Source organism: Sardina pilchardus, chromosome 6 (assembly GCF_963854185.1).
Source record: "Sardina pilchardus chromosome 6, fSarPil1.1, whole genome shotgun sequence".
Classification (NCBI taxonomy): Eukaryota; Metazoa; Chordata; class Actinopteri; order Clupeiformes; family Clupeidae; genus Sardina; species Sardina pilchardus.
In genome coordinates, this window is record NC_084999.1 from 35,858,506 (window position 1) to 35,868,753 (window position 10,248).

A 10,248-nucleotide genomic window follows, 5' to 3' on the forward strand; every position below is an offset into this window, starting at 1 on the left:
CACTTATCAAACCAAGCTGTAAAATAGCGTTTTGTCCCCCCTACGTCAGATTACGGAACTATTATAGAGACGCAGTCTAACTCAATAAAACTTGTTTGCATAGTGCTAATCAACATAAAGTGTTATTTCAATCTGCTGCTTGTGTTAATGGCAATTTTGAACTATGACAAATAGTTTGTTAGTTCATGCTCGTCTTTTTCGAAGTGCAGAGCCTCGCGAACATTTTCAGAGTGCCAGACTGAATTGACAAACACCCGAAAAAACAAAACAATAAAAGAGTTGTAGTGTTGCAGTCTGTAGGTGACTAGGCTCCTAGGGATTTCTGTTGGCATTTCCGAAACATACTAGATGGGCTGGGCCACTAGAGGTTACTTCCTGGCCGCCTATTGAATGAGTAGAACTGGGCTACAGTATCAATCACACCGCAGCAATGCTACAGCGGACTGTACTGCCACCTAGTGGCGGTAAGTTGTAATGCAGCTGTAATACATTTCACGCAGAACGTGAATCAGGCAAAGCGTGAGTGAAATGGCCATTCTCAAGTAACACTTACTGTACGTTTTATCAAAATCGGCCATACAGATCAAACGTTACGGGCATTAACGTGTTTTCCAAATTTGACCAGTTGGTGGCGCTAGGGCGTGAGAGTGGCAAGCATGAAACCTGATGGTGTCAATCAGGGTGGTCTCCTCTATCAGTGTACCAAATTTCATGACTTTATGTCTTACGGTTTGGGCTACAGGTGGAAAAATGTGTGGGCATCAGCGCTCAAAAATCACTTTTCCATTCATTCCTATGGGAAAAAATCGACCGGAAAAACGCGTATCAAAAAGCTGTATACAAGCCATCATCCTCGCATCAGGACCCACGCGTAAGAGGTGGAACGGCGTCTCTAGCTCTAAATCCCTAGGACAAGATAGGGAGACAAAAGTTTGACTTAAGATACATAATAAGTATATGAAACGCACGGATAACAATAGTGTGCTTTTGCAAGCACACTAATAATCTACTAACTGTGAAAATATCAGACCCTATTTCGCCTTATTTTAAAAAAACTTAATTGCTTGTTTCATTTCATAAATGGACTACAACTACTTGTACAAGTGACGTGACACACTTCCACGACGTGTGTCTCTGGTTACTCGCCTAGCATGGTTTGTTTATTAGCCTGTTAGCTAGTTGGTTAGTTAGTAGACAATCACACTTACTGCCAGCTCTTGTGTGAGTAGGAGCACAACACAAGTTATCCCAACATAAAGGTAATTACCACGCGGTTTACATTGCTCTCTGTTATTACAAAAATATGTAAAGCCAGTTAAGCAAATTGCCGTTTTGATCAGTTGGAGATGAAGCGCCCAAACTGGTGACGTCAAATGCTACTGTAGCTAGTACTGTAGTTCGTTATCACCATGTTACAAACAAACTCAAAACAATTAAACTGATCCTAAAAAATAAAGTATGACCACTAGAAGCAATAGAGCTGACCTAAATGCATAGCATATTGAAGGCGTTTAACTAAGTTCCCATCATGGGCCGAGATATATTTTTTCTAAAAGAAAATCCCATCCCCTCCCGCTAGCCTCTAGGAACGCAACCACTAGATGGCGATGAGATTACTTTCCCTCCCTATGGTGGCCACTATCAGGAAACAAGAAGTTACTGCAGTATAATCATGTTGGTTGCTATGGAAACTGTCATAAACGCTTAATTTTAATGGTTGCTATGTTGGTTGCTAGGTACATGGAGGTTTCATGTAGTTGACTGGAGGCATAGTTGATGATAACTGACAGTTGGAATGGTTGAACAGTGAAATAGTTGTAGTTTCAATGGTTTAATGATTTAATAGTGTATTATTGCAGTGAGGACTTTTATTTTGAAACAGTTGTGGACAGAGGAAACAGTTAACAGGATATGTAGTCTTCAGAGAGTGTAATCAATTTAACTGGCTAGTCTTAAGAGAGCCAGAGTGTATGCATAAAGCCTGAGACAGTAAATAATTTCAAAGTTGAATGTAGATAGTCTAATTAATGTTGATAGACAGAATGTTTAATGGATGTTGATAGGCAGATTGTTTAATAGATATTGATTGACAGTTTAATGGGTGGATGATTGAATGGTCTGAAGAAGATGAATGGATAGAAGGTTGGATGGAATGTGCCTTATTCATGACTTTCATCAGGTCCCTTTCCACAGGTGTATTAATCAAGCACCATGCAGACTGCATTCATAATCAAGGTACTTGATTTGATACACCTGTGGAAAGGGACCAGATGAAACTCATGAATATTCTTGTTAAGAGAGACACTGATACAGCTCTCTGAGAGTAGTTGATACAGGTGTAATCAATTTAACTGGCTAGTCTTAAGAGAGCCAGGGTGTATGCTTAAAGCCTGAGACAGAGTAAATAATTTAAAAGTTGAATGTAGATAGTCTAATTAATGTTGATAGACAGAGAGTTTAATGGATGTTGATAGGCAGATTGTTTCATAGATGTTGATAGACAGTTTAATGGGTGGATGAGTGAATGGTCTGAAGAAGATGAATGGATAGAAAGTTGGATGGAATGTGCCTTATATTCTTGTAGAATGGAGAGACACAGCTCTCTACTGAGAGTAGTGGATACAGATTCAGGTGTAATCAATTTAACTGGCTAGTCTTAAGAGAGCCAGAGTGTATGCTTAAAGCATGAGACAGTAGATTGTTTAAAAGTTGAATGTAGATCGTCTAAAGCCTACCTTACATTGACAGACTTTGCAAAGATTTGGAAATGATTTTTGAAAGACTACAGTCTCAGACCCTCTCACATCTAAAGACAATTCATTGAGTTTTTAGTCACAGTCTAGTCACAGGCCAGTCTCAGATAAGGATTTTGCAAAAGCCCCTTTCACATTCACCGAATTTAACGCTAAATCAGCCGAATTTAACGTTAAGGCTGTTCCTTTCACATTGACGACACGGGGTGGGGAGTCAACCCGCCTCGGCAATCCAACCCGTCTCGGGGGGTAGTATCAGAGCCGAGCCGTGTTGAATATGAAAGGAACAGAGGTCAACCCCGCTATTAGGGGTGTGTGACTGATGACGTATTTGGCCAGGCAGGAGGTTAAAATACAGGAAACACACAAGAGACTAGGATAACTTTAGCTGCTGTGTCCATAGATATATATGTGTGTCCAACAATCACGTTTTTTATGCTGAGAGTGCCCTGAACCTCCTTTTCTCAGCACTTCGGTCAAGTGTTTATTGTTGCTAGGTTACCAAAACCGTCTGCTGCCAGCAGCACGTCTTTTTAGAAAGTTTGCCTAATGATAGCTAACTAGCCAACGAGCTAACTGTCAGAGCAGAAGTTGTTCAGGAGGACTCAGCACACTGAAATATGACTTCGACAGACAAAAGGACCTCATTTGGCATTCAAATAACATAGCAAGTGGCCCGCCATCATTTGGAAGCTAAACCACGTAGAACTAGCATGACAGTCGTGTTTATCAGTTTATCTCCGAGGTCCAAGGCATGCTTAACGTCATTGTTCACTCCCAAATTGCGTGTGACGTGCTGCTAGGCAACGCCTCCCATAACTCGCCTCTGAAACCGGCTTCAGACAACCCCGGGACCAGAACACGTCTACCTTTCACATTGCGAAATCCTCTGAACCCGCTATTTCTTAAACGCTAATGTATCGTTTCTGAATGTGAAAGGGGCTAAAGACTGTGGGTCACTATTTACAAGACTGCTGCTAGATTCCTTCAAATTATTTCCATCCTGCACTAGGCTACACGTCATCATCAACAGGAACTCACATGATAGCCTACTCATATCAAAGTAATTTTTTCGCGTTTCTACAGCATTGCAGCACAGATATAGCCTAGAGTTGTTCTGTCACGTAGAATAGCCGACTAATAAATTATAAGAAATGAAATAACAAATAATCATATAGGCTACAGCTGTCCCCTATTTTGCCCTTTCCTGTTTCGTGTTCGATTGTTTTTTTTAATGTTCACGTCACTATTTGCATGAGCCACGACTGAAAAGACTTCCGATAATATCAGACATGTTTGATATTGTCGTAACGGCAAAACTAGAAAAAGACTGACTCCGACGGACTTAAAAACGCTAAGATTGGCACCTTACACTAAACGATTTAGATGACGGGAGCGCGCCGAGATTCTAGTACAACTGCAAAGATTTCCGCCCGATTTTGGAAATTTAGTCGCCGATTGTTAAAACAGACCAAAATCGTGCAATGTAAGCCAGCCTTAATTGATGTTGATAGGCAGACTGTTTAGAATGGGTGGATGAGTGAATGGTTTGAAGAAGATGAATGGATAGAAAGTTGGATGGAATTAGGAAGACTTATGTTGATACAGTTGTGCGAAGAGGATACAGGGGAACAGAAAATGTAGTCTCAAGAGAGCCAGTGTATGTTTAAAGCCTGAGAGAGAGAGAGAGAGCTGCTGCACCTGGACTGGCCACCTGGCGTAACATTCTAATTGCTGCCGTGATGTCATAATGAGCAATGTTAAGTCTATGGGGAAATTGTTAATAGTTTTTATTTAATAGTTCAAAAAGTATAAAAGTTACAAAGTTGAAAAATACAAAGCACCCATGTCCTAAATAAGACCTACGTAATAAAGTTTGAATGAAGTTTCTAGGTTGAACGGTTGAAGCTGCATTAAGAGCGTTAGAAGAAGAAAAATAACTAGAAATGCAATTCCAAGGAATTACCAGTGCATGAAAATGCAAAAAAAGATAGATAATGTAGATATGGTTACTAAGGTGTAGCTAGGGTAAACATGGTGGTTGCATAGTTTACAGAGAGTTGATAGTGTGAAGGTAGACAGTTTAAAGCTGAAACATTCCAGTTCTAACTTAACTAATGATTTCTATTCATGTTAAAATGCTGATTAGCTAACTTAGCTAATGATTTCTAGCAGTTGTGTTAAAAATGTTAATTATGCTAGCAATGCTAACTTTACTAACAATGCTAACCTGGGGGGTATTCAAGGGGGCAGGCATATTCCCGGAAGTAGAAACACGAAATGAGCTGGTGATCAACACTCTGCTAACTCCCTTGGACGGCCATAGATTTCAGATTTTTTTGCGATCCCATAACTTCATGTAACATGTGCCCTTTGTCTCCCTTATAGCTTCTGTGTATTCTATATAGGGTATCGAAGGCAAAATTAATTCACTTCTTCCCCGTATATTACGTTGGTTTCCCGTAAAGAAGTATTTTAGCATGTCTGTTGTAGGGAAGCTAACGTTCGCCCGTAATGTTTGGATAAGAAGCTGAGTGAGCCTGCACGAAAACCATGACGGAGAGTCATTCGCAAGATCAGTGAAAATGCGTGTAGCCTGCGGTAACCTACTGTTTGATATGGTAAAGCATTACCTAGAGGCAAGTACACATAATAATAATATTAAAAAACGAACGTTAACAATTTCAGAGGTTTTCGATCTATCAGACGAGTTACAGCAGGCTAACGTCACGAACTGAGTATGAGTCTGCGCAGTACGACGGTAATTTTGTTTCAGCCCCCTTCCATTGAGAACAACGGAGTCTGTTCCCAGGTAAAAAAAAAAACTATTGAAAATATACTTTTTCAGAGTGTAATAAGTACAGTGTGTACTTTTTTCGTAAAATCCAAGTATATTTAAGTATATTAAAGTATGTATTAAGTTCATCGTAATACAAACTTCACTATACTTCAAGTGTGTAGGGTATGCTAAATTGGAACAACTATTTACAAACTTCAAGTGCACTGAAGTACACTAATTAAAATGAGCAATTAAGCATACTTACAGTACAATTACATTGTATGACCATTCTAATAGAAGTACACTTAAAAAATAATTGGAGCTCAACTTACAGTTGAGTTTAAGTACATTTTGTACATACTGTTATCATACTAAGTATTACTATAAAGTATGTTAATTTAGTATGCCTCTTTAATATTTCAAGTGATCTACAAATGCACTTCCGTACTATATTTAGTGCATTTAAAGTGTCCCACTATGACAATGATAACATATTTCAAGTGAAGTTCAATTACAAGCTAAACATCATAGACACATACTTTCAGTGCAATATTATTATATTTTATTGTAGAAAAGAACTGTCTTTGAAGTATATTTTATCTGTACTTTAATTCCCATATTGTTATACTTTGGCATACATGTCGATATTACACTTTAAGTGTATTACATTACAATTAATTTCAAGTGCATTACAACAGATTACAAATCTCATTTCAGAAAGGGAACTTTATTACAATAAAATTACAAAAATACATAATTCAAGCAAAGGATATATAATGCTAATAACACAATAACAGGAACATAACTACACATCACCATTCACATTTATTGAATATTACAACACGCAAATGCAGCAAAGTCCCTGAATTTGCATGAATTGGTGAACGTGCAAGATCACAAAATCATGGAGGGCCTGCACAATGCTAATGAGGGATCGGTTCAAGGTACTTCAGTCATAGTACCATGTCCTCACTGCAAGTCTCACTGCTAGTGCGTGGTGAGTCACTTTGGCTGGAGTAAATAGATGAATCTGCCATGTTGTTTATGACTGCTTTCAGTGATGACACCAGTCCTGGCAGCTCTAAAACAAGGATGCAATATAAAAAGGGTCAGTATCACATTATGATACAAAGAATAAGTATCACATTGTGTCAGAAAATAGAGCATATACAGCAAGGATAAGTATTGGAACCCATGCTAAAGTTGACTAAAAAAATTAGGAAATATCCAACCTTTAAGGACACCAATTGTCTTTGTGAGTGAAATGTATAGCAAATAAATAAATGTTCTTCCTTAAAATACAGGGGTCATAAGTATTTGCTCCCATATGTTAAATTCCCATAGAGGCAGGAAGAGTTCTATCTTTAAAAGCCACTTATTTCATGGATCCAGTATACTAGGCATCCTGATAAAGTATCCTCAGCCTTTGGAATTAAAATAGCCCCACATCATATACCCTTCACCATACCTAGAGACTGGTATGATGTTTTTTTTTTCAGTTAGCCTATTAGCCGGGTTGGCATTGAGCCCAATGAGCATCAAACCAGCTAATAACTGAAAAAAAAAGGTCAGGTGAGGTCAGGACTGTGTGCAGGCCAGTCAAGTTCATACACACCAAACTATATAATTCACGTCTTTATGGACCTTGCTTTGCACACTGATGCACAGTCATGTTGGAACAGTAAGAAATTTTGGACAATTCCATGCTCCCAACTTTGTGGGAACAGTTTTGGGAATTGCCCCTTTCTGTTCCAACATGACTGTGCACCAGTGCACAACGCTAGGTCCGCAAAGACATGGATGACAGAGTTTAGTGTTGACTGGCCTGCACAGTCCTGACCTCAACCCAATAGAACACCTTTGGGATGAATTAGAGCAGAGACTGAGAGCCACCTCGTCCAACATCAATGTACAACCTCACAAATGCGCTTCTGGATGAATGGTCAAAAAAGCTATAGCTGCAAAGGGTGGACCAACATCATATTAAACTCTATGAATTAAGAATGGGATGTCTATTGACATCACTATACTTTTGGCAATATAGTGTACGCCGATGCAAGCTCTATAGTGCTTCATCAATGAAAAATACTGTCCGTCTCCACGACTTCTTTGATGCATTTTCATGCAGAAAGAGAGTCTGAGGTCCATTTTCACCGAATTTACACTGTTTTTTGGGATATTCATTTACACTTACCAGGTATTCCTTTGAGTTTCTCAGGGCCTTCAAGTACACAACAAGTGCTTGCAGGTGGCAAACTCTCAACGAGCCAATGATGGGATTCTGCAAAACAGGGAAATATAATAATAACACTACTTTACTTACACTTACAAATTAAGCATCTTAATGTTTACTATGCCTTTACCGTGCAATCCCCCAATGTTAACTTGGAGATTTGGGTATTGGGATGCAATGCCTGTTTACTGCTCCATGGATAGAGGAGTTTCAAAAGACTCTCAATACATTGGAAATGCATTATAAGATGTATGTAATGCTCATGACTTAGAGAGAGGTGGGGCATGTGACAAGGTGTGTTTACGTAATCACATGTAGAGGTTCATATAATGCATTTCCAATGTATTGAGAGATTTTTTGGAACACATTGATCTTCAATGCAAATCTATTCATGGGGTAGAAACAGGTAGTGCAACCCAAAAATGTAAATGTTAACATTCAAATTCGTCATGTCAGCATGGTCAAAAATGTTTCGTTGACAGGTGCATGTTACGGCCCTGTAGCTCATGGCCTAATATTGGTTTTCAAAGTGGGAGGCACAAAACAACTTCTCACTAACCCGATCAATGGCAGCCATGATCTCCTTAATCTTATGTCTTGTTTCTCCTCCCTTCCTATGGCACTCAGCAGACAGCCTGGAGCAGATGTCAAGTTCTGGCATAAACTTGGACTTCAGTTGCACAATGCGTGTGAAATTCTGCACATCTTGAACCATACGAGGGTAGAGGGGACAGAAAGAATGTACAAAACAACCCAGCATTTGTAGAAAGAATTACAATTAGCATACAGAAAACATTGATTTAAGTATGATATCTGCTTCAGTGACTATGAAGAGCATTCCATGCTTATAATAAACAGGGACAATGAGAATAATTATGCACATAGGTATGGGTGTCTACCGCAAAAGTAACCATGAGCTAACCTGTAATGCTTCTGTAAGAGAGACCTCAATGACGCTGATGTCTTGCACTCTGCACTCCCACGTCTGTGGAGAAAGTATATCAAACTCAACAAATTTACACCATGCAAAACTATAATAATATCAGATTACTGAAATCTTTTAGAATTTGAATTAAAAGTTGGGAAGAAAACATTTAATTACATTGAGGCTTGTTTGTGATCAACAAATCACTCAAACATTTAGAGTAGGCAGCCTCTACCATGATCATGAAAAACGTACTTGCTTTACTCGTTTAATATAGAAGTCGAATGAGAGCAAGTAGCCTACAATAATGCTGATCACATCATACAAAAATAATGACAAGTCTAACGTTTGTGTAACTTGTCCTTCAAAGATAGTCTGCACGTGATTAACGTTACAGAGAGACTAGGCAAGATGGTGTGGTTTGCTACACGGACATTCAAATAATTCAAATGTTTGTGGACGAACTTTAGTGTCTGTAACAACGCAAATTGTTCATGACACATAAGGACAATTTGGTAACACAGACTGGCCTGCACCTACGTTTAAACATTAAACTTTTCAGATAATAATCTAACTATTAGTATTCTAAGCCTAACACATAAACATAGGCTGGGTTTGTGCGGGGCTAGCTAGCGGCTCTTATGTTAGCCGTTAACTGCTAGCTGCATGAAACAGCAAACACATGAAGTCGTCCTGACCTGGTCACATCCATGAACATTCAATTGTGTTTTATGAAACAAACCCATCAAGGCATAACCACCCCTATTTTCGGCAGGGAGTAAAACTGACCTGGGAAACATGATACAATTCTAACGTTAGCCTGAGATGATTAGCTGTTAGCTACTTAGCCGCCCACATGAGATCTGCTGAACCTCATGTGGGCGGCTAAGTAGCTAGCAGCTAATCATCTCAGGCTAACGTTAGAATTGTATCATGTTTCCCAGGTTTGTTGTCATGCTAAACTCCCTAAAATTACACCAAACTCAAAATAAGAACACTGTGTGTTTAGCAAATACATACCTTACAATCCACGAGTGAGGGAGAAGAGGCAGACCTGCCACAACCAGAGACCCTCGTTTGTGCGTTTTGAAATAATGCTTCTACGGCGACCATAGAGTGACATATTTCCTCCAAACACGAATGCATTTCGTATAACTGACTCCTTTTCACCTAGAAACCTAATTTTATTGTGTAAATCCTACGAAAAAGGATTCATTAAGATAATAGTGAGATTTCATTTTTTTGAGAGTGAGTACTGCCAAGTACTGAGAGTCTGATACTGAATTGACATGTAAATACAATATCTGTAAAAATAATTAGGCTACTGTTCTTAAAGTGACTTTTCTGTCAATCAAGTGTTTATTAATACATGGTGGTGATAGTGTAGACTTATATTACCTCACCAAGATGTGGAGCCAAATGAAAAAAATATAATTTGTACAAAATAAACTTACTTCGTCCACACTGCAACATTTAATCACATTACTCTTTCAGAAATCAGCCTAACAATGTAAAAACACTTTCCATTGGTAGACTACAGTAAATTGATACATTACCA

General features: G+C 38.8%; 1 long non-coding RNA gene across 1 annotated transcript; it reads right to left on the reverse strand.

Annotated features, from left to right (window-relative positions):
* Positions 1-6,522: 6,522 nt before the first annotated feature.
* LOC134082224 (uncharacterized) lies at positions 6,523-9,872 on the reverse strand. Its single transcript, XR_009939608.1, has 5 exons — positions 9,711-9,872; positions 8,688-8,750; positions 8,325-8,470; positions 7,727-7,813; positions 6,523-6,613 (listed from the first exon to the last, which is right to left on the reverse strand). It is a non-coding gene; the product is annotated as an uncharacterized LOC134082224 (long non-coding RNA).
* Between the last annotated feature and the right edge of the window lie 376 nt (positions 9,873-10,248).